The 23,684-nt window shown below is 57.0% G+C and overlaps 1 protein-coding gene across 1 annotated transcript in view; it reads left to right on the plus strand.

Moving 5' to 3' along the window:
- The first annotated feature begins 470 nt into the window (after positions 1–470).
- Positions 471–23,684, plus strand: part of LOC123344838 (coiled-coil alpha-helical rod protein 1-like) — a 72,801-nt gene continuing 49,587 nt past the window's right edge. Inside the window, exon 1 of the mRNA XM_044981321.1 lies at positions 471–495. The gene's annotated coding sequence lies outside the window, so the exon portion shown is untranslated. The remainder of the gene's footprint in view (positions 496–23,684) is intronic.

Genomic DNA, 23,684 nt, shown 5'->3' on the forward strand with positions numbered 1-23,684 from the left:
AGCGGAAATGAACATAGAATTAAACTAAACCGGAACAAACCATTCCCTCTGCATTAAGGGCATCCACATAGAGGATTAATCTGGTTTAATGAATCCGGAGCGGGTCTCCATGTAGACAAACCCAACGGGTCAATGCAGCTAAGCACTATCAGCACATACAGGCGCCCCCAGTCCCAGGTTCGCGGGAAGGATCCCTGAGCCCACCAGCGCGGGCAGCCCGGCCTCCAGCGCCCCTCAATCCTCCCCGCCCTGGCCCCCTACAGCTGTGATTGGTCAGCACTGCCTGAGGGCGTATGTCCCCCCCGCTGACTCCTCCCCTCGACGTGGATTGGTTAGTTAGGGGAAAGGGGCGAGCCTCGCTATGATCCCGCCCCTCTGCCCGCTGATTGGCTCATTCGGGTTTCCGCGGGCCCGTGGCGCGAGGGGAGGCTGTTGGTCTCGCGAGGTTTCCCCGCAGGCCGGAGGGGGGAGCTGGAGTGAGCCGGGTGCGGACAGGTGGGGACCCGGGACCAGACTCCCGGCGTGCCCCGCGCTGGGGGAGAACCAGACTCCCGGCGTGCCCCGCGCGGGGGGAGAACCAGACTCCCGGCGTGCCCCGCGCGGGGGGGGGGACCAGGCTCCCGGCGTGCCCCGCGCGGGGGGGGGGGACCAGGCTCCCGGCGTGCCCCGCGCGGGGGTGGGGCGGAGCGGAGGAGCTGCCTTGCTTGGCACCGTGTGGCAGCTCAGGATGTTATCGTAGGGTCTATCATACCCCTATGGGCCGAGCACCCCAGCCCTGTGCCCTGACCACACACCCACCCAGCCCTGTGCCCTGCACCCCCACAGCCCCATCCCTCTGCCCTGAACCCCCCCACACCCAGACTTCTGCCCTGCACCGCCCGCACCCCCAGCCCTCTGCCCTGACCCTTGAACCTCCCACACCCCCAGCCTTCTGCTCTACACCCCCCACACACACACCCCAGCCCTCTGCCCTGACTCCTGAAACACCCCCACCCCCAAGGTCTGGGGTCCCGGCCGCAGGCCCTGCTCAGCCCACGGCCGGCCTAGGTGAACAGAACCCCAGGCTGGCAGCGAGCTGAGCAGGCTGGTGGCGTAAGAGCAGCATTTTAATTTAATTTTAAATGACGCTTCTTAAATATTTTGAAAGCCTTGTTTACTTTACATACAATAATAGTTTAGTTATATATTATAGACTTAAAATACGTTAAAATGTCTGACCGGCACGTGAAACCTTCAATCAGAGTGAATAAATGAAGACTCAGCACAGCACTTCTGAAAGGTTGCCGACCCCTGGTCTAACTAATCCCTGTATTTGGGGTCGGGAAGGAATTTTCCCTCGGGTCAGATTGGCAGAGACACTGGGGGGATTTCACCTTCCTCTGCAGAATGGGACATGGGTCACCTGCAGGTTTAAACTAGTATCAGTGGTGGATTCTTTGTCCCTTGGAGTCTTTAAAACAAGATCTGAGGACGTCAGTGATTCAGCCAGAGGTTGTGGGTCTATCACAGGAGTGGGTGGGGGAGGTTCTGTGACCTGCGAGGTGCAGGAGGTCAGACTAGATCATCATGATGGGCCCTCCTGGCCTTACAGTCTAAGTAACGCTCAAAGTGAAGTTTGAGAAGGGCCTTCCAACAGGAGCAGTGGGGTAAACACCCAAACTAGTTCTAAAATGGGGCGTGATAAGAGCATTATATGATGGGCTGCCTGCAACAGCAAGGGACTTGGCTCTGTGACCCAGGGGTTCCCCTCAAGTCATATGCCCTGTTTTCCTGTGTTCCCCAGCAACACAGCCACACAACCTTAACTCTGCCGCAGAGGGGATGGCAATAGGAAATAGGAAGATACACTCATTCAGCCCTCGCTAACCAAACCTGCCTTAATCTCTCTGTCTGACTGTGACGGGGTGGACCAGGCCCCGAGGCCCCCGGCTGGAGGCTTGTGGCCCTGCCACACCCCGCCCCAGGAAAAAGAGCAGTAGAGAAGTCCTCCAAAATCCCTAGAGTGGCTGTGAGAGAAGCAGCCAATTGGGGACCAGTAAGCTAGTTTAAAGAGAGCTACTGGGCCAGAGCTAGGCAGTTCTACTCTGGAGCTGGAGAGGTGCAGTCTGAGTCACTGGCTGACTGAAAAGCACCAGCACCAGCACGGACAGCTCACTGCAGACAGGAACCGAAGCCCAGGGAGGGCTGCTGAAGACCCGGTGCCTGGCTGCAGGAAGCCGGAGGGTAGGAGAAGGAGCCCGGAGTGGGGGGCTGGGAATTTACTGGGACTAAGCCCTGAGGGAAGGGCAAAGATGTGGCAGGGCCATTGGGAAGCAGCCCAGGGAATCTGAATAGCAGCAGAACCCGAATCAAGAGGACACAGCAGATAACTGCTATTGACAGCTGTAGCCCAGTTCCAGGTGCTACCCTGCCGGGGGGGGGAAGCTGTCACAGCTGGTGTGGGCTCTTTTGAAAATTTGACCCTGGTCCCATTATTTTCAGCATTTCAATACCCCTGTCTGGTCAACCTGGTGGAGAAAATTGAAGCCAGATTGTGAGGACAATCAAAGCCTGGCTGGGGAAGGAAGCCAGGCTCTGGGTAAAAAGCACATCTCCGACTGTGCCACCCTCTTAACGGAAGCTAAACCCCATCTAGGTTTTAACACTTTGCACCTTGATCCTGTACTAAAAAACGACAGGCTCGTTAGTGCTAGCAAATGCCACAGGCTTTATTAGAAAGGCTCAGTGCTGCGGTGTTGTGAAGCGCGAAGTCCAAGGGCGGTTCAGGTTCTCTGCGCCTGGTGTGTGGATCTCCCCTGTGCAGGTCTGGGGAGCTGCTCAGAGTAAGCGAGGCAGCTACGTCCGCTTCTGATTTCCAAGCATCAGGAGGATCCGTGGGCCAGTCAAAATTGATTGGAGTTTTGCCTCATCAATGGGGGCTAGATTGGCCCAGTTTCATCCCACACCCCTGTCAGCAGTGGTGAGCTGGTGCCACAGGTTCCCAAGAACCGGTTGCTAAAATTAGACCTCCGTGGAGAACCGGTTGTTAAAGGGCCAGGGGGTGGGCAAAGAACTCCGGTCCGCGGGCCGGACCATACTGTTGCTCCCAGGATTCCCAGCTGGGGAGGCTGAGGCTCCCCCGGCCCTTCCCCCCAGCTGCAGCGTGGCCAGCCGGCACCAGCTGGGCAGCTCAGCTGAGCTCCAGAGTTGTCCTGCTGCCACTTTTTGAATACCCCAGCAAGGGGAGGGGGAGGGCTGCTGCAAGCTCCAGGGCTGGCCAGAGGGGAGGGGGGGCAATTGGCCCAGGCCCTGCAGGGGACCCCCGCCCCACGAGGATGTCTCCTCCAGGCCCTCCCCCACTTCCCCCATCCTGCAGAGCCACAGCATGGCCAGCAGCTGGGCAGCTCAGCTGAGCTCCTGAGTCATCCTGCTGCTTTCAGCTGCTGGCAAGGTAAGAGGGGAGGCTGCGAGCTCCAGGGCTGCTGGGGGGGTGGGGGGCAAGTGGGGCAATTTGCCCCCAGCCCCATGAGGATGTCTCCCCCCGGCTGTTCCCTCCTCCCCTCCCCACCCCCCACAGAGCTGCAGCGTGGCCAGCAGCTGGGCAGCTCAGCTGAGCTCCTGAGTCATCCTGCTGCTGGCAAGATAAGAGGGGGGCCTGCAAGTTCCAGGGCCACCGGGGGGTGGGAGGCAAGGGGGCAATTTGGCCCAAGCCCTGCAGGGGCCCCTGGCCCCATGAGTATGTCTCCCCCCAACCTGGCCCCTCCCCCACTCCCCCCCACCCTTAAATCAGAACTTTTTATAGGGAACAGGTTGTTAAGATTTTGGCAGCTCATCACTGCCTGTAAGCCACATTTGCAAAGGCATTTGGGTACCTAACAGTGCAGTTGGGGGCCTAGTGGGATTCTTAAAAGGGCCCAAGCTGGTTGGGGGCCTAAGCCCCCTGGCAATGCACTAGGTGCCTAACCCCCCTTGCAATGCACTAGAGTGCCTAGCTCCCCTGACAATCCAATTTAGAATCCCACTAGATGCTGATTTGCCTCTTTAGATGATTAAATACCTTGAACACCTGGCCCTGTGAGTCCAGCACGTGCTGTGGCCCCAACTCGCAGACATGAGGCCCAGAGAGTGGTGAAGTGTCTTTCCCTCCAGCAAACAAAGTGAAACACAGGAGAGACTGACTGGAACCCAGGAGTCCTGACTCCCAGCGCTTCCTTCTCTAATCCGCCAGCCCCCACTCTCCTCCCAGAGCTGGGGAGAGAACCCAGGAATCCAGCCCTTATCTCACTTCCCCAAGCTAATTGTCTGGCTCTCTGGCTGGTTCCAATGGCAGCATGTGAATGGAAATTTCTCCTGGGTCATTGAAGGTGGAATTTTTCTGTCCAGTGTGAGTAGTGGGAGCTCTGTCACTTGTGACATCTGTAAAACCTGAAAATCCTGCTTCATAGAGAATGGGTGGTTTCCTCACCTCCTCCCTCTCTGAATCTCTCTGTAAGTTCTCATCAAGGCTCCCTAATAGCTAAATGTCTCACCTTCCCCTCCCCCCCCCCACCCCGTGGCTGAGATGGGGTAACAATACATTCCTATCTTACAGATGGGAAGCCCAATCACAGAGAAATAAGGTGACTTGCCCAGGGTCACAAAGGACAGCGTGTGGCAGAATAAAGACTAGAACCAGCGTCTGCCATGTCCTCGCGCAGCACCTTGACTGCAAGGCTGGCTTTTCTCACGCTCAGGTCTTGCAAAGCAAAAATCATACTTTGAGCAAAGCGAGGTGGGGTTGCAATTGGTTGATTATGGAGAATCCCCACAGCACAACACACCCCACCAGTGTGTTCTCCTACTCAAATTGGTCTTCTTCTTCTGCGGTCAGCTCCTTCATCCCCCGTTTCACCGCTCCCTCAATTGCCTTCTGCTCTTCCACGCTCACAGGGGGTAGCACAGCCTTCAGCTCCCTGTCGATCGTCTCCACCCTGGCCTCGACACTCCTATCAAACTCCTCCTTCTTCTCAATCACCATGTCGTAGATGGCTTGGCGGGCCTCTTCGCAACCTTTTTGTAATGCCTCCCGCTCGTCGTTGAACCTCAAGTCGGAAGGTTCCAGGGTAATCAGTCGTCCCAGGCTGCTCACGCGATCCATCAGGTATCTATTGGACACTTCGGTGTAGGTCTCAGAGATCATGTGCACCAGGTGGGCCACGTTGGAAGCGTTGAACGCCTGGGTGTAGATGGTGTCTATCACGAAGGATTTGGAGGAATAATTTTCAATTTTCTGTACGTCCGAGACAGAGCTCACAAATTCCTTGAGGTCCCGACTGAGGCAGGAGTCAATCAGGCTGGAGATCATCTGGAAGAACCTCACCATCTTCTCCCACTGCTCCTTCACGCTCCCCAAGGCCTCCAGCCCTTTGATCAGCATCTTCCTGGCTGCCTCAAAATCGATTTCTTGCACGTTGCATTTCTCCATAGTGCACATGATCTCCATCAGCTCATCATTCTGCCTCTTGAAGTTCTCGAAGCTCCTCTGATACTCATCTTGGGTCGACTTCAGCATCTCCCGGCTCTGCTCGACCTTCAAATGTGCATTTCGCAGGGCACTGGATCCTCCCGTTGAGTCTTGCTGACATTTAGCCACGTTCGGCGGCTTGGCGGTGAAGGCAGGAGATCCCACTGAGGATTTACTATGTGAATCAAATTCTGATGCTCTTTGGTGTAAGCGTTTGATCTCTTCAATGAGAGACTTCTCTTCTTCCTTTCCTTTGTTTTGGGACAGGGCCATCTTTTCCAGCTGTTCACAAATACGGAGGCCAGATGCGCAGATCTCTAGAGCTTGATTTTTTGGCTCACACATATTTTCTGTGTCTATGCTGCTCTTCGTCTTCAGGAAATTGTCTTTCAGCCAGTTGGTGTTAACTTCCTGAGTTTTCTCATTGACGATTTTCTTCATGTTGAGGCCATTTTGCTCATCGATTAGCTCTTTGAGCTGCGTTGCAAACGTCAGTAGCATTCCTGACTTTGCAAAAATGTTGAGTGCTGGCATTATGCTTCCATGGTTGAATTCCTCTAGGCCAGCCAGTACACTGGCTATCAGTGTCCCAGCTTGTGGCATGACATTTTTTCCTGTATACATGCCTGCCATCCCAGTGGCAAAACTTGTCATTCCATTTGTAATATTCTCCACAACATTCATGCCCACAACATCCCACCCTGTGGGAATGGCTTTCATGGCTTCATTGTACTGGTTAAAGGATTCATCGACTTGCTGCTTCACCTGGTTGTGATACTGCTCGGCCAGCTTCTGTGCCTCCCTGGCCGCTTTCTCCTTGATCTGTGCCTGCTGCAGCGCTATCTGGATGTCTTTCAGCTCATCCTCATAACCTTTCTTGGCGTTCAAACAGGCCTCCATCAGCTCCTGGATCAGGTAGATGACATCTGAATACTTGTCCTTCACTGCCTGGGCTAAGCCTTTGCAGTCGTCTGCCACGGCCTTCATGTTCTTTAGGTGCGTTGGCAGCATGGCATTCACCGTCTCCATGTCCTGGAACAGAATTTTAACAATCACCTTCATCCGTCCCGGGACGCTCATGGAGAGGAGTCTGATCTGGTCCATGTTGACGTGTGCAGTGTTGAAGGCCTTCCAGCCTTGGTTACTGACTTGACACAAGCAGGCCCTGAAGGATTCTGGGTATTTGATGTGCTTGAAGCCGTCCTTAGGGGGGTTCTTATTGATGGAGAAGTCTCCCTGCCCCGCTGAAATGAAAACCAGCTGCCCCAGGATGGCGATGGAGATGGGGGCCGGCATGAGGAACTCCTCCCAGTTGGCGTAGGACTTCATCCTCAACTCCGTCTCCTTCCGCACATCCTGGGCTTTGCCGACACTCAGCTCAGCTTTAACCAGCGCATGGGACTTTCCAGCTTCATCTGCCATTGTGCAGCCAGTAACCCTGAAAATATTATTCATTATTATTTAATGTGTATTTTAGAGTAGCACCCAATTGGGAGAAATGCCCCCATACTGCTGGGTGTGGAACAAAGACCTGGGAAGATGTGATCCCTTCCCTAAAACAGCTTACAAACTAAGAAACAGGTACTAGTGGGTTAGTGCAGAGGGGGCTGGGAGCCAGGATTCCTGGATTCTATTCCCAGCTGTAGGACGGGAGTGGGGCCTACTGGTTAGGATAGGGTGGGAATTGGGAGGCAGGATTCCTGAGCAGAGTGGGGTCCAGCAGGTTAGACCAGGTGTGTGTGGGAGCCAGGACTCCTGGGTTCTCCCCCCAGCTCTGGGAGGGGAGTGGAGTCTAAGGTGTTAGAGTGGGGGTGGGCCAGGACTTAGGACTCCTGGGTTCCATCTGTACAATGGGGCTAATAATCCTGCCTTTCTTTCTCTCTTAGGTATGTCCCTGTCCCACTTTACTGCAGTATCTGAGCACCTCACAATCTCTAATGTTTTACCCTCCCACCCCTCCGGGAGGCAGGGCAGAGCTGTCATCCCCACAGCAGGGATGGGAACGGAGGCACAGAGAGCCTAAGCACCAGATGGTCAAAGGTGTCTAGGCACCTAACCCCCCACTGAAGTCAATGGGAGTTGGACACCAAACACCCTGAAATACCTGGCCCCAAGTCAGAACTGAATGTGGGTCTCGTCTAAAACCAGCTGCCTAACCACTGGCCCAGCCGCCTTCCTCTGCTATTGTCAAGTTAGACTGTAAACTCTCTGGGGCAAGGACTGTCTCTCCCTGTGTGTCTGTGCAGCACCCGGCACGACGGGGCCCTGATCTCAGCTGGGGCAGGGCCTGTCTCTCCCTGTGTGTCTGTGCAGCACCCGGCACGACGGGGCCCTGATCTCAGCTGGGGCAGGGACTGTCTCTCCCTGTGTGTCTGTGCAGCGCCCGGCACGACGGGGCCCTGATCTCAGCTGGGGCAGGGCCTGTCTCTCACTGTGTGTCTGTGCTGGGCCCAGCCCAAAGGGGTCCCAATCCCCGTTGGGGCCCATAGGTGCTCCTGTAATACAAACAGTTAATAATACTAAGGAATTAATGTGCTGGATGCTCTAAGTAGAAAGTGTTGAACTTAGGAATTGTGCAACTGGATCAGATCTGGGAATACGGTGCTACACTTAGGGAAGAAAAAACAAATGCACTAATACAGAATGGGGGTGTGATGGGCAGGGCTGGCTCTAGTTTTTTTGTCGCCCCAAGAAAAAAAATTTTCGCTGCTCCCCACCCCAGCCCTGGGCTCCCACCCCCCACCCACCAGTGCCCTCCCCCACCTGCATCTCCTGCCACCCCAGCACTGGGCTCCCCCCAAAAAATGTGACCACCTCATTAACCACAGCAATCCCCGTTTACACTTGCAGTGGGGATCAAACCATTTCTCCTATTTTTATTTCACTTTAGTATAAATCTCACCCCCACAGCCCTATCTTTAGTGCTCCAAACGCACATGGAAGCCATAGGGACTAACCCTCAAACCTTGTACCCGGCAAGGGATGGGGATCTAGTAAAGAGGGGTCAGGCAGCGGAGCGGGTGTGAGGGCGCTTGGAGGCTTGACACGGGCAGAGAAGCGGGGTGTGATGTACTCGCGGAGGAGGAGAGGGGGTATCAGGAGGGTTGCGGGAGAAGAGGTGCAGGGGAAGGGGGAGGTGCGGGAGGACAGGACTGGGGAGGGTACAAGGGGAGAGGTGTGGGTGAAGGGAGGGTACAAGGGGAAGGGGTGCAGCAAAGGAGCAATGCGGGGAGGTACACATGGAGGGGCTGCAAGCGGGATGGGAGGTGCCAGGGCTGAGAGGGGCAGGCGCTGACAGCTGCTTCCCCAGCCCTGTGCAGGCAGAGCCGAGAGGACGGACACTGACCCCCAGGTACCTGAGCTGCGGGGGTCCCGGGGTGGGGTAGTATCCCCCACTCGGAGCCGAGCTCTGCCTCTACCTGCTAGGGTGACCAGATGTCCCGATTTTATAGGGACAGTCCCAATTTTTGGGTCTTTTTCTTACATAGGCTCCTATTACCCCCCATCCCGATTTTTCACACTTGCTGTCTGGTCACCCTACTCCCCACCCAGGGTAGGCAGCGCAGGGCTGAAGCGGGGGAGGTGGGTGGCAGGCTCAAGCTGCCCAGCCACTCGCCCTGTCAGTGCGCAAGCTGGGATCTGCGCCCCCTGCCCAGCCTGGTGGGGAGGAGACCGATTGAGATCTGGGTGGAGCAGGGGATCCAGGGAGATACTCTGACTCCATCCGATCCGCCGCCATTAGGGTTACTTTGGGAACAGCTCTCCGCTCGCTCTGGCGTGCCTGGCTCAGTCCTTCCTGGATTTATTCCCAAGTGTGGAGGAGGAGGCGGCGGGTGTGGGGGGGTTGGAGGGGGTGAGTTGTGGGAAGCAGCAGAGTCTGGGAGATTTCTCCTTTGCTTCTCTGCTAGGAACAAGAAGAAAAGGGAGCTGGGGAAAGTCACGGTGGGGAGGGTGTTAGATGAGTCTCCACGAGCCCTATGGGGAGCCGCTTTCCATACAAGGAATAGGAGGAACTCCCAAAGTCAGCATCCGATCTCCCGAGCTTGGGGGGGCAGATGGTGCCTAGCCCCAGCCCGCAGCCAGACACATGCATAGGCGCCGACTTATATGGGGCTCTGGGGCTTTAGCCCCATGAATAAATCCCAAGCAGGGGCTCTGCCCCACCAATGTTTTTTCTCCCCTGCTTGGAGCGCCCCCCCGCCGCTGCCGCCACCGCCGCCAGGGCTGCCCAGAGCCCTTTAAATCCCAGCCGCCGCCGGGAATCAGAGGGCTCTGGGCTGCCTGCTGCAGCGGGAAGCCCAGAGCCCTCTGATTCCCGGGGGCGGCTGGGATTTAAAAGGCTCTGGGCTCCCCGCGGTGGCGGGCAGCCCAGAGCACTGTGAATCCCAGCCGCGGGTGGGATTGAAAAGGCGCTGGGCTCCCCGCGGTTGCAGGCAGCCCAGAGCCCTCTGATTCCCGGCCGCGGCTGGGATTTACCGGGCTCTGGGCTGCCTGCAACCGCGGGGAGCCCAGAGCCTTTTAAATCCCAGCCGCAGCCGGGAATCAGAGGGCTCTGGGCTTCCCGCTGCGGCGGGGAGCCCAGAGCCCTTTAAATCCCAGCCGCGGCCGGGAATCAGAGGGCTCTGGGCTGTCTGCTGCGGCGGGCAGCCCAGAGCCTTTTAAATCCCAGCCGCGGCCGGGAATCAGAGGGCTCTGGGCTCCCCGCCGCAGCAGGCAGCCCAGAGCCCTCTGATTCCCGGCCGCGGCGGGGATTTAAAGGGCTCTGGGCTGCCTGCAACCGCGGGGAGCCCAGAGCCTTTTAAATCCGAGCCGCGGCCGGGAATCAGAGGGCTCTGGGCTCCCCGCCGCGGCGGGCAGCCCAGAGCCTTTTAAATCCCAGCAGCGGCCGGGAGTCAGAGGGCTCTGGGCTTCCCGCTGCAGCAGGCAGCCCAGCGCCCTCTGAGTCCCGGCCGCGGCTGGGATTTAAAAGGCTCTGGGCTCCCCGCGGTTGCAGGCAGCCCAGAGCCCTTAAATCCCAGCAGCGGCTGAGATTTAAAAGGCTCTGGGCTCCCCGCGGTTGCAGGCAGCCCAGAGCCCTCTGATTCCCGGCCGCGGCTGGGATTGGAAAGGCTCTGGGCTGCCTGCAACCGCGGGGAGCCCAGAGCCTTTTAAATCCCAGCCGCAGCCGGGAATCAGAGGGCTCTGGGCTTCCCGCTGCGGCGGGGAGCCCAGAGCCCTTTAAATCCCAGCCGCGGCGGGAATCAGAGGGCTCTGGGCTGTCTGCTGCGGCGGGCAGCCCAGAGCCTTTTAAATCCCAGCCGCGGCCGGGAATCAGAGGGCTCTGGGCTCCCCGCCGCAGCAGGCAGCCCAGAGCCCTCTGATTCCCGGCCGCGGCTGGGCTTTAAAGGGCTCTGGGCTGCCAGCAACCCCCGGGAGCCCCGAGCCGGTTAAATCCGCGCCGCGGCCGGGAATCAGAGGGCGCGGGGGGCCCCGCCGCGGCGGGCCGCCCAGAGCCTTTTAAATCCCAGCCGCGGCCGGGAATCAGAGGGCTCTGGGCTTCCCGCTGCAGCAGGCAGCCCAGAGCCCTCTGATTCCCGGCCGCGGCTGGGATTTAAAGGGCTCTGGGCTGCCTGCAACCGCGGGGAGCCCAGAGCCTTTTAAATCCGAGCCGCGGCCGGGAAGAAGAGGGCTCGGGGCTCCCCGCCGCGGCGGGCAGCCCAGAGCCTTTTAGATCCCAGCCGCGGCCGGGAATCAGAGGGCTCTGGGCTGCCTGCTGCGGCGGGGGGCCCAGAGCCCTCTGATTCCCGGCCGCGGCTGGGATTTTAAAAGCTCTGTGCTCCCCGCGGGTGCAGGCAGCCCAGAGCCCTTTAAATCCCAGCCGCGGCTGAGATTTAAAGGGCTCTGGGCTCCCCGCCGCAGCGGGCAGCGCAGAGCCCTCTGATTCCCGGCTGCGGCTGGGATTTAAAAGGGTCTCAGCTCCCCCCGGTTGCAGGCAGCCCAGAGCCCTTTAAATCCCTGCCGCGGCTGAGTTTTTAAGGGCTGCGGGCTCCCCGCGGTTGCAGGCAGCCCAGAGCCCTTTAAATCCCAGCAGCGGCTGAGATTTAAAGGGTTCTGGGCTCCCCACCGCAGCGGGCAGCCCAGAGCCCTCTGATTCCCGGCCCCGGCTGGGATTTAAAAGGCTCTGGGCTCCCTGCAGTTGCAGGCAGCCCAGAGTCCTCTGACTCCCAGCCGGGGCTGGGATTCAAAGGGCTCTGGGATCCCCGCGGCTGCCAGCAGCTCAGAGCCCTTTGAATCCCAGCCTCTGTCCGCTGATTGCCCCCTCCCCAGACCCCTGCCCCAACTGCCCCCCAGAACCTCCACCCCCTATCTAAGCCCCACTGGTCCTTGTTCCCCAATTACCCCCTCCCGAGACCCCTGCCCCTAACTGCCCCTTGGGACCTCAGCCCCTATCTAAGCCTCCCTTCTCCTTGTCCCCAACTGCCCCCTCCTGAGACCCCACCCAACTTCCCCCCCCCAGGACCGCACCCCCTACCTGTCCCCTGATAAACCTCTTAGACTCCCATGCCTATCCAATTGCTGCCTGTCCCCTGACTGCCCCTTCGAACCTCTGCACCATCCAACTCCCCCTGCTCCTTGTCCCTTGACTGCCCCCCGGAACTCCCTACCTCTTCTCCAACCCCCAAACTGCTTACTGTGCCACTCAGACCAGCGTATCTGGCTCCATGCAGCTCCAGACAGTTGCTGCCATGCTCCCCCATGGAGCCCACAGCCCTCTCCCACCCCCAGCACCTGCCTTCCAGATTTGAACACCTCAAAATTCAGGAGTGCTCAAGCTCGGTTTGGGCAGCTTTTACTTCATTTCTCCCAAATCAGTTTCCCCTGCAAGGTGCCAACTGAAGGTGTTGGAGAACAGAGAGATCAGGTGGCCTCCTAATGCCTGGAAAAGAGACAAAGGCCGGAGGAGGGAGTGTCAGTGCCTGTGCGGACTTCTGGGAAGTGCACGGTGTGGAAGGGGATGCTGTGATGCTTTGGAACATCTCCATACAAAGCCAGTCAGGACTCTGGGGGAGCCTCCTCTCTCGGAGCATACTGTCTCCAGGGCAAGAAGTTTACACCTTCCTGGGTCTGACCTCGGAGCATTCAGCATGCCCTTCCACGTCATGCACTTTCCAAAGTGAGTCTGCCCAGGCTGGTCCTGGGGCAACCAGAGGTCGCTGCACCCCAACTCTGCAGTCAGATGTGACTCTCAGCCAGACAGTAAAACAGAAGGTTTATTAGATGACGGGAACACAGTTTAAACAGAGCTTGTTGGTACAGAAAACAGAACCCCTCTGTCAGGTCCATCTTGGGGGGTGGGGAGCCCAGAACCAAGTTCTGGGTCTCTCCCAATTTCCCCAGCCAGCTCCAAACTGACACTCCCTCCTCTGGCCTCTGTGTCTCTTCTGGACAAGGAGGCCACCTGATCTCTTTGTCCCCAACACCTTCAGTTGGCATCTTGCAGGGGAAACTGAGGCACCCACACAGTATTCAGAGAAAATATTAAGAACATTCCCACTTCATCACAACAGATGCAACAAAATATAATACCGTATATTGAAGTAGGCAAGTGCTGCTTCTGACTTTCCACTTTTAATTGACCCTTGTAATCTTGTGGCGCTGACGCGTTGTAGCTTCATTTTATATCGGCTTACAGGGCGGGAGCGGGGGGGCACCACCATTTTGGGCCCCACCAAAAATTATACAAACCTGCCGCCTATGGACACATGCTAGAAAGCCCTGCACGAGGCAGCCTCACAGGCTCCGAACCAGCCTGGGTTTGCTCCGCAACGCACTTTGTGTTTTGTTTTATTGACTGACCCTGTGCTGGAGCCGAGGCAGCCCGGGAACTGGAGCGCAGAATCAAGCGAGACTCCGGCCAGGCATGTGTGGCTGGGTCTGTGCACTTCTGGATCTGATTCTCCCAGGCAGCCCCTGGAGCCGAGCCCAGGCTACAGAGGTGAGAGGGGCTCTCTGGGTGTGAGGAGCCAGGGAGGGAGGGAAGCGGGACCCGGGATGCAGGGAGGGGGAGGGGTCCTGCTGCTGCTCTGAGTATCCCCAGGGTGGCGCGGCGTTTCCCCGCCTGAGTGGGCTGTGCAGGGCACCGCCGGGCTGGGTGGGGGGCATAGATCCCGGCTTATGACTCCGGCTTTTTGCCGCCCCAACCAAAACAAAAGTGTGTGTGTGTGTGGGGGGGTGTTTGCCCACACAGGGCTCTGAGGGGTAACAGAGCCCTAGGGAGGTTGCACAGGGAGCAGCCACTGGCTCCACTTGGAGCCAAACACGCTGCCGGGCTGCCACGTACACAGCCCCTCCCCCACAGAGTGCTGAGGCAGTGGGAGGGGGGCGCTCCAGGAGGGGCAGTGGCGGCTCTCATGCCCGGGAGCCGCAGAGCCTGAGCACGGCAATGGGGGGAGCCAGGGTACACAGGGGCTGCCACCCACATGCATCCGCTGCAACCTGCAGGAGCCCTGGGGGGGAGGTGCCAGGCTGCAGCCTGGGCAGGGGGCGCAGCTGCTCCCTCCTAGCGGTGCCACCACCTTTGCAGGGCTGCTGCCCACCTGCGCTGTGCTGGCTCCTCCATGGCTGGGGCTCGCTGCTGATGCTCTGGCTCTCCGGTGCCTCCAGAAGGCGGCTCCTCCCTGCTGAACCAGGGCACTGCTTTTTGGCACCCCCAACCACTTGGCAACCGCCTAGTTCACCTAGTGGTTGTACCAGCCTTGGATAATGGGTGGGGGTGCAGCTGGAGTGCCGTACCCTGAAAGAGATGCCATGGTCTGGGAGGTGACATGGGTACTGATAGCTGAAATGGTGGATGCATCAGAAATGCCGATGGCGGGGCACCAGCGGAAGAGGGCACCTACTGGAAAGATGGAGCTAATTCCTGTAACGTCCAGCAGGAGGCGCTGTGGTGGTGAGCTGCGAACCCGTTACAGGGGGTAACTGGCCTGGCAGCAGCACAGCTGAGAAGGATCTGGGAGTTGTGGTGGATCAATATGAGTCAGCAATGCGATACTGTTGCAAATAAAGCAAATGCAATTTTAGGCTGCATTACCAGAGGCCTAGCATGCAAGTCCCGGGAGGTGACAGTTCAGCTCTACTCAGCGCTGGTTAGGCCTCAGCTGGAGAACTGTGTCCAGTTTTGATTACCAACGTATAAAAAGTATATAGAGAAACTGGAAAGGTTCCAGAGGCGAGTGACAAAGATGATCAAAGGGCTGGAATGCAGCCATGTGAGCAAAGGCGGAAGGAACTGGGTATGTTTAGTTTGGAAAAGAGGGATTAAAGGGGGAACATGACAGCAATCTTTAAATACATGAAATGTTGCCATAAAAAAGATGAAGAAAAATTGCTCTGTCTTGCCACAGAGGGCAGGACAAGAGGCAATGGGGTCAAACTGCAGCATAGCAGATTTAGATTAAAATTCAGGAAAAACTTCCTAACTGGAAGAACAGTAGGACAATGGAACAGATGCCTAGGGAGGTTGTGGAAACTCCTTCACTGGAGGTTTTACTCCAGGGCAATTCTGTGCCACTGCGCAATGCAGAATTTACGCAGAATTAATGTTCTGAGCAGAATTTCATTGTTCCCTGCAGGTTTGGTACTGCAGAGCTGCTAGCCCCCACTAAGGCCCCCTGGCATAGGTGCCAACTTCTGCTCCTGCCGGTGGGTGCTTGTCTGCCCCTGGCCCTGCCCCCACACCAACCCTTCCCCCAAGTCCCCACCCCTGCCCTGCCTCTTCCCAAACAGTTGTTAGGCGGTGGCGGGGTGGAAAGTACTGGGAGGGAGGAGGAAGAGTGAGTACATGGCATGCTGGAGGCAAGGAGTGGGGTGCTTGGCTGCCGATGGGTGTGGAGCACCTGCTAATTTTTCCCTGTGGGTGCTCCAGCCCCAGAGCACCCATGGAGTCGGTGCCTATGGCCCCTGGACCCGGCAGAGCCCAGCTCACAAATAGAGGACACTTCCAGGAGGAGGAGGGAACATAAGAATGGCCAGACTGGGTCAGACCAAAGGTCCATGTAGCCCAGTGTCCTGTCTTCCGACAGCGGCCAATGCCAGGTGCCCCAAATGGGGGGGTGGGAGCTGGAGGGCTCCCGGCAGCTGTGGTTCCTGGCACACCCAGAAGGAAGCAGGCAGCGTGTCCTGAGCAGAGCACCAGGCCTAGCAGAGATGGAGCCCTGGGCGGTGTCAGCCCTGCACATCCCAGCACTGACATCACCACAGGAAACTCCATCCACCCCGGTGTGACCAGCATCAGGCTGTGTCTGCCTCGGGATCCCTGGGCTCTGGGAAGAGGGGATGTGGGTGTTTGAGCTGGGGGGGGCCACACAGCCCCCTCCAGCACCCCAAAATACCCCCTCCAGCATCCCCCAATACCCTTTCAAGTACACACATCCATGCCAGCACCCCCAAATATACACTCCCAGTATACACACACAGAGCCCTCCAGCACCCTCCAAATGTCACCTCCAGCACCCACAAGTGTCCCCCCTCTCCAGTTTCCCCTCACTCTCCTCCTGGCAGTGTCCTCTTTATGGTAACCCTGCAGGGTGAGGGTGAAGAAAGAAGAATCACCTAGCAGACCAGAGGGGGAGAGGTTTCCCCCAAGATGTGCCCAGCAGGTATTTTACCCACCCAGGGGTGAATTTCTCGCAGGCAGCCCTGGCAGACATAGCTCTGCTGACGTGTGTCTGCAGCAGAGACCAGCCGCAGCAGTTCTGGAGTCCCCGAGCTGCCTCCTACTCCCCATTCAGGAGCAGTTTGGGCCGGGACGCGGGAGAAGCTGGACTGCGAAGTGCTCAGAGCTGAGCCTGCTGGGATCCGGAGAGAGTCACAGCCCCGCCGGCCCCGATCCCGGTCTGATTTGCTGGGTGAGAATTTCACTAGGCCAGGGGCTTTTTTTGTTTTGTTTCTTTATAAAAAAAACAACCAACTCCAACCCCCTTCCCCTGACCTGCCCACCAGGGGCACAGAAAAGCCTTACCACGAAGTGCCTAGCCGCGCCTGTTCAGGATGCAGGAAACCACAGCCCAGTGCTGAGTGCAGACAGCAGTGACTGTGCCAGGCAGCTCCCCAGAGATTCAATCAACCCGGTGAGATCTGAGGTTTGTGTGGAACGGGCGAGATGCCGCTTATAAAGGAGCTGGAGTGGGCAGGGAGCTGGACCATCTACTTTCAGTTTCTCTCTCTCCCTCACCCCCCCCACCCCAGGGCTGCCCAGGGGGTGGGGCAAGAGGGGCAATTTGCCCCAGGCCCAGCAGAGGCCCCCACAAGAGTTTTTCGGGGCCCCTGGAGCAGGGTCCTTCACTCACTCTGGGGGGCCCCGGAAAACTCTTGCGGGGCCCAGGACCCCGGAGCTTCTTCGCTCCCGGACTTCACTGGCTGGGGCTCCTTCCTTTCCGGGACAGAAGGACCCCCCCGCCGCCGAATTACTGCTGAAGCAGGACCCACCCCCAGAGTGCAGCTGGGTCTTCGGCGGTAATTCGGCGGCGGGGGGGGGGTGTCCTTCCGTTCCAGGACCCGCTGCTGAAGTGCCCCGAAGTCCCTCAGTGGGGGCTGCACTTCAGGGGCGGGTCCCACTTCGGCGGTAATTCAGCGGCAGGGGGTCCCTGCCATGAGTCTTTGGGGCACTTTGGCGGCGGGTCCCGGAATGGAAGGACCCCCTGCCGCCGACTTACCGCCGAAGCGGGGGCCCCCCGCCGCCCACGACCCCGGGCCCCCGGAATCCTCTGGGCGGCCCTGACCCCACCCCTTACACGGTGGGGACAGGATGGTAAAATAAAGCAGACTGTTGGCCCCTCGCTGACACTCAGTGGGGGGGGGGGTTGGTTGCCAGCTCCCAGCACTAAAAGGAAGGGGGAGGGTCGATGGGAAGCCAGGCCCCTGAGACTGACAGTCCCCAGGAGCAATGGGGAGAGGCCCACGCTCCAGGTCAGCCTGATGGACAGGGCGGGTGGGCTCATGAGGGAGTCAGGAGGCCGGGGGGTCCCGTGTGAGCTGGAATAGCCTGGGCAGAGGGGGGCTGAGCTAAGGGGGAGCAGGGGGGTGAGCTGAGCTGGGCCAGCCAGAACCAGAGACGCAGATCAGGGCTGCAGCCACAGGGCCAGAGGAGCCACCCAGGGAGCTGGAGGCAGCGCAGCAGAGAGTGGGGCTGGGGCTGGAGCTGGGGGTGGGGAGCAGCTGGGGAGAGCAAGGGGGGGACCCTGGGCAGAGGGCCCAGTGCAGGGAGAGGCCCCAAACCAAGAGGCCCTGCTGGGCAGACTGGGAGGGGGAGTGTAACCCCGACGGAGTCCATGTCCAACCTGCAGCATCCCTGCAGCACAGCCAGGGCCTGGGCAGGGGCCTGGGCCGTGCGAGGAGCCGACTGAACTGCCCTGGCATCCCAGAGCCGCCGGCTGTGACGTCCCCGGGCCACAGAGCAGGTGACGGGTTTTCCTTTCACCTTTCCCGTGTTTCCTTATTCTCTCTTTTTCCATCGGTGGCTGTTTAATCAATTGTATTTGCTTTGAACTCTAGGCAATAATCAGTGGATCAGGGAGGTGCCCGGTGCAGAGAGAGCCCCGGAGTGGGGACACCTCAGCCCTTGCCCTAAGTGACCATGATAAAGTGGTGGGTCGAGCCCCCCGGGAATCCTGGGCCCAGCCTTGTTGGGGTTACGAGGACTCTGCCCCACAGGAGGGTGGAACGGGAGCCCTCGAGGTCAGGCAGCCTCTGGGTGAAGGACTCAGATCCCTTCACTAGCACATTTCACCGGGGTCGTGTAGAAGCCAGGAAAATTCCCCACAATAGCGGGACCATCCCCCACTTACATTTACATTCCAGCTGCAGGTCGTTTGTTCCTTCTGCAGGGAGCTTCCAGGGAGAGCATCCCAATGGGGTTCAGAGATCATGACCCCTTTAAATCTTTTTCCTGCAGGGGGAAGTGCTGATTGTTCCACTCGGAGCAGCCAAGGGTATAACCAGGAAAGCATTTGAGTTTCCTGCCAGAACAAACCCCAAAGGAGCCTGTCTGACCTCACCGCAGTTATCAGTAAACAGATTCATAATCTATCAGGGTATTATACAAGCCAGACATTCCCCTCTCATCTTTGGCGATGGGAGCGCTTCTAGTTTCCCTTTCTCATCATAGCACAAGGTTTCAGGGAAATAGTCTATAAAAGTGAAAGTCGGTGCATTTAAAATGGGACTTTTTCAACCCCCTGGGGGCAATTGGTCTGTGGAATTCCCTGTCCCAAGCTGAGGCCTAATCAGCATGGAGTAGAGCAGAATAATTACTTTTTGTGTCTTGTTCACCACACTCCTGCTAATACATCCAAGAAGGATGTTTGCTTTTTTTGCAGCAGTGTTACACTGTTGACTCATATTTAGCTTGAGATCCACTATGACCCCAGATCCCTTTCCACAGTGCCCCTTCCTAGGCAGCCATTTCCCATTCTGTGTATGCAACTGATTGTTCCTTCCTACGTGAAGTACTTTGCATTTGTCCTTATTGAATTTCATCCTATTTACTTCAGACCATTTCTCCAGTTTGTCCAGATCATTTTTAATTTTAATCCTGTCCTCCAAAGTACTGACAACCCCTCCCAGCTTGGTATCGTCCGCAAACTTGATAAGTGTGCTCTGTGTGCCATGATCTAAATCGTTGATGAAGACGTTGAAAAGAACCAGACCCAGAACCAATCCCTGTGGGACCCCACTCGTGATGCCCCTCCAGCCTGACTGTGAACCACTGATAACTCCCCTCTGGGAACGATTTTCCAACCAGTTATGCACCCACCTTATAGTAGCTCCATCCAGATTGTATTTCCCTAGTTTGTTAATGAGAAGGCCATGCGAGACTGTATCAAAAGCCTTACTAAAGTCTAGATATACCACATCTACCGCTTCCCTCCTATCCACAAGGCTCGTTACCCTGTCACAGAAAGCCCTCAGCTTTGTTTGACACAATTTGTTCTTGACAAATCCAGGTTGACTGTTACTTATCACCTCATTATCTTCTAGGTGTTGGCAAATTGATTCCATAATGATTTGCTCCATTATCTCACCAGGTACAGAATTTAAGCTGACTGGTCTGTAATTCCCTGGGTTGCTCTTATTTCCCTGTTTATAGCTAAGTGCTATATGTGCTCTTTTCCAGTCTTCTGGAATCTCCTGTCTTCCATTAATTTTCAAAGATAATTGGTAATGGCTCAGATATCTCCTCACTCAGCCCCTTGAGTTTCATTGCATCAAATTTGAAAATGACTCAGCACCTGTTTCATGGGTGAGTTAAACCCAACTCATTTTCCTCTGCCTCCACGTTCCCATCTTTCGAGGTGTCTGGACTTTTGGAACTGATCACACCTAACTGCATTGTAGAAGCTGTAGCGGGGGGGGGGGGGGGCTGGGTGGGAAATGGAGGATTTGGCTGGTGGGAAGGGGGTGGCTGGCGCTTGGGGCAGCAGGGAATGTGCGGGAGGCAGTTTGGGAGTGTGAGAGAAGCACAGGAACTGGGTGTCTCTGCTAAAACTCCCAGCTCTCAAAGAGCTAACGAGGAAACATTTTTTACAAATCAACATTAGTAACACCTGACATGAGAGAAGCTCTATGGGGAAGCTGGGACCCTGCCTGTCGTACCCAACTGAGGAAAACACCAGTAAAGGTCAGAACCTCGGCTGGTATAAACTGGCATCAGCCCCTTGGCTCTCCTGGGGCAACACCACCCTACACCAGCTGCAGATCTGGTCCCATTGATCCAATGGAGCAACCCCAATGTAGATCAGCTGGGAAACCGGCCCCATTCACTTGGGAAGGGAACTGCTCTCTGCAGCGCTGTACAGACGCTGGCTGGGACGCCCTGGGTGGCTGAGTGAAGCAAAGCCCAATGGTCAACTTGACAGGGCTTCTCCGCCTGGTTCTAACACGATAACTTCTGGACACCACAGCCAATCGATTCCAACATTTCAGGGAATGTTCTAGGCATCAACGGGCAGAATCCTATTGATTTGGGTAAAAATCGGGGCGGGGGGGAAGGGGCACAAACACAACCCCTGGCACCAGGTTAGCACCTCAGCACCTCTAACCAGGTCTGTAATTGTCTCTGGGTCTAAGAGCTGGTTGATGGCAGCTGTTAAAACCTCCCAGCCCAAGGAGACCCCATCTCAGCTCTGCCCAGCGCCCCACTGGAGTTGAAAGGGGGACCCCCTGCAGGACTGATCTCCTCACAGAATGAAACACACAAATCCCAGGAGCTGAGCTATTCCCACATGTCCCTGCAATGGGGGAGGGTGGCACCGTGGGACCCTGGTGGACAGGCAATGCGGGGACACCTGGAGCCCCAGGGGGGTACACGGAGCTCAGCCAGCACAAGCTGCAAAGGGGGCAGCCCTCTAGTTACAGCTGCAGGCAGAGGAACATCACGAGCCTTATTCTGGCACCCATCCTGGAAAGGGGAGTTTTCCTAGGAAGGGGATTTTCTTATGAGAGCGTTTGTTAGTTATAAAGGAGATTAATTGTTTTCTTGAAATCATCACAATTCCAAACAAGCCTTCTGTGCACGTAGAGAAATGTTCAGGATTTTACAGCCTCTTTCTCTCCGTTCTTCCCTTTCCCATGTGGGCCCACCTTGGGGCTTTCTGCAGGCAATTCCCTTAATTCCTCCGCCCTCCCGGGCCTTCCCCGAGCCTCCCAGCTCTGTGTTAGGGTGACCAGATAACAAAACTGAAATATTGGGACACAGGGAGGGAGGGGGGGAATAGAGGGGAAAAAAAGCCACCAGAGCGCCCCCCCTCCCTGCACCAGCTCGCCTTGTCTCCACCTCTCTCCCTAGGGGAAGGTGCCCAGCTGGTGCAATCCTGCGGGTGGCCCTGGAGTGGGGGCAGCAGGCCCCAGTCCCACTCAGGTCCCGCAGGGGAACAAACAGGGCTGCCGCTGCCTCTGTCCCGGGGCGGGGTTTCCCTACAGCCCGCCCTGCGGGGGCAGCACAATCCCATCACCCCGAGTGTGCCCAGGCCCGACCTGCGCCTAGCTGCCCCGCAGAGCACCGCGGGTGACCCCGGAGTGGAGGAAGCAGGCCCCAGCCCTCCCATCCAGCTCGGGTCCCTCAGGGGAATGAATGGGGCTGCCGCTGCCTCCATGTGGCGGGAAGTGAAGCCCCATTGGAATCCTCACGTGGGCAGCTGCTGCCCCCCCAACCAAGGGCGCGTACAGGGAGCCGGTTCGCCAGGCCGGACCCAGGGCTGCCCCTGCAGGTACTGCCCTGCCCTCCTGCCTGTGCTCAGGGCCAGGCCAGACTCACTCACCTCGGGCTCCCCTGCGTCCCCTGGGCCTCCCTCCCGTGCTTGTGCCGCCATACAGCTGATTGGCAGCGCAAGCCTGGGAGGGAGGAGGAATGCGGCATGCTTGGGAAAGAGGTGGGGATTTGGGGAGGGATCCAATGGGGCAGGGAGGGATCCAATGGGGCAGTAGGGGGTGGGGCTGGAGGCAGGGCCAGGGCGGGGATTTGGGGAGGGATCCAATGGGGGAAGGAGGGTGTGGAGTTGGGGGGGCGCAAGCCCCTCCGGGCTCTGCCTGTGTGCGGGAGCGGAGGGCAAAATAGCTTGTTTGACCAGTGTCCTGACTGAACATCGGTCAGGACACGGGACAAACAAGCAAATATCAGGACAGTCCCGATAAAATTGAAACATCTGGTCACCTTACTCTGTGTCAGTGGTGCCATGCCGGCTCCACCACCCGCCCTGGGCTCAGACTTGCTAACAAAGCTCCCGTTGCACCCAGCAGCGTCACTAATTAGCCCTCCTGTCGCCAGCTCACCAGGGACAGCTGCTAAGTCTGCTTGTTACCTGTCAAAGAAAGCTATCAAGTGGTTTGACACGATTTATTCTTGACAAATCCATGCTGACTGTTACTTATCCATTATCCTTAAAATTTCCATTTTTATAGATAGGCACTGTGTTTGCTCTTTTCCAGTCTTCTGGAATCTCCCGTCTTCCATGACTTTTCAAAGATAATTGCTCCTCTGTTAGCTCCTTGAGTATTCTAGGAGGCATTTAATCAGGCCCTGGTGACTTGAAGACATCTATTTGTCCAAGTAACTTATAACTTGTTCTTTCCCTATTTTTGCTTCTGATCCTACCTCTTTTTCACTAGCATTCAGTCCAATCGCCACCAACCTTCTCGGTGAAAACCGAAACAAAGACGTCATTAAGTATTTCTGCCATTTCCACATTTTCTGTCATTGTTTTTCCAACTTCATTGAGTAACAGGCTGACCGTTACTCAATGAAGAGTGGAGTTGGGCCTCTGGGCCCCCCAAGTGTCTCCTTCTGGCTATGCCACTGTGCCTGACTCCCTCTCTGGATTTTCCATGGCTCAGCCCTTTGTCCAAGTCATATCACATCTCAGTCCCTGTCTGGGACATTCCTAGTCCCAGCTGATAAACACGCGCAAAAGGTCCTTCCCCCACCAAGGCTCCCCTCAGTTATCTTCACTCTCGTCAGGGTGCTGATTGCCCAGGTCTGTCCCCACTGGGAGTCCCAGTAGCACCTTGCCTGGGCATGAGACATGAGAAGTAATTCTCCCGCTTTACTCTGCGCTGATTAGGCTTCAAGTGCAGGATTGTGTCCACTTCTGGGCACCACATTTCAGGAAGGATGTGGACAAATTGGAGAAAGTCCAGAGAAGAGCAACAAGGATGACCTGTGAAGGAAGATTGAAGAAATTGGGTTTGTTTAGTCTGGAAAAGAGAAGACTGAGAGGGGACATGAGAACAGGTTGTTACAAGGAGGAGGGAGAAAATTTGTTCTTAACCTCTGAGGATAGGACAAGAATCATAGAATCATAGACTTTAAGGTCAGAAAGGACCATTATGATCATCTAGTCTGACCTCCTGCACAATGCAGGCCACAGAATCTCACCCACCCACTCCTGGAGCAAACCCCTAACCTATGTCTGAGCTATTGAAGTCCTCAAATCGTGGTTTAAAGACTTCAAGGTGCAGAGAATCCTCCAGCAAGTGACCTGTGCCCCACCCTGCAGAGGAAGGCGAAAAAACCCCAGGGCCTCTGCCAATCTTCCCTGGAGGAAAATTTCTTCCCAACCCCAAATATGGCGATCAGCTAAACCCTGAGCATGTGGGCAAGACTCACCCGCCAGCACCCAGGAAAGAATTCCCTGTAGTAACTCAGATCCCACCCCATCTAACATCCCAT

The sequence above is a fragment of the Mauremys mutica genome, chromosome 12 (genome assembly GCF_020497125.1).
Source record: "Mauremys mutica isolate MM-2020 ecotype Southern chromosome 12, ASM2049712v1, whole genome shotgun sequence".
In the NCBI taxonomy this organism is placed as follows: Eukaryota; Metazoa; Chordata; order Testudines; family Geoemydidae; genus Mauremys; species Mauremys mutica.